Source organism: Kryptolebias marmoratus, linkage group LG10 (genome assembly GCF_001649575.2).
Source record: "Kryptolebias marmoratus isolate JLee-2015 linkage group LG10, ASM164957v2, whole genome shotgun sequence".
Classification (NCBI taxonomy): Eukaryota; Metazoa; Chordata; class Actinopteri; order Cyprinodontiformes; family Rivulidae; genus Kryptolebias; species Kryptolebias marmoratus.
The window spans coordinates 13,004,760-13,005,835 of NC_051439.1; positions in this window are offsets into that span (position 1 = coordinate 13,004,760).

Consider the following 1,076-nt stretch of genomic DNA (forward strand, 5'->3'; position numbering starts at 1 on the left):
GCCGCCGAGATTACAGACTGCAAGTATTACAAGTTAAACCCTCATGTTTGCACGGCTAAAAAGCCCATTTAGGTGGTTATTCACGTACTTCTGGGCTTCACGAACTCCTATAGAAAAGTCTGAAGCTGCTATTTTTTTTACCTGTAAACTCTATGATATAATAAATTTATTATATTTACAAAAAGAAAATGAAATATGTAAAAGAAGAAGAAGAAAAAAAATCAAATACTTCCTCTACACTTACAGATAACTACATCTACATCGCGCCACGAGCAGATGCTGCCCCCTGCTGGCCGCTTAGAGCTACAACAATAAATACATTATTTGGGACGTAAAATATTCAAGTTTATGGAAACAAATCAGGCATTGCATTGCTGTTTTTGATGGTAGTTAAATATTTTCAGAGAATCCCCATACATTTCAATTGCAAAAGATGTAGTACTGCGCAATATTCTGCTTCCAAAAAGCTATACTTACTCATGACTTTTTAAAGGTTTTTTAGCCCACCTGATGTTTTCATTCTTGTTTTTCAGTCCACTTCTTGCATCTTGCACACAATTGTAATGGCAAATAGATAAAGAGAGGGGGCAAGAAGACCCAGCTTGTTGATTTTTATTCATTTATTACAAAAAAAAACATGGATGAGACAGATCCGAGTCTCCCCAAGACTGTGAGACAATGTCCAATGCTGTATCACCAAACAAGAAATAGACTGAAAACTGGTGTCAGTGAGTTTTAAATTGTGATGAATCCAAACTAAAACTTCTTAAAGTTGTCAGGTTTCATAAAATGTAAAAAAAACTTTGTGTTAATTATTGTAAATTCCCAAATAAAAAAATAGAAACATTTGTGAAACCAGATAAATTAAACTCAGACATTTTCTGCCTCATCCTGACAACATCCAGGTCAACCTGTACTTTCTGTAATTACTCTTTAAGATTAAGATAATTCCTCAAAAAATAAAAAACCTTTTACTATATGGAAAAATCCTTCAGCCTCTGCATGAAAATCTCTAAAAGACAGTCAGACAATAATAAAACTGTGACCATTAAGTCCCGAAGAAGTGCTCAGACATC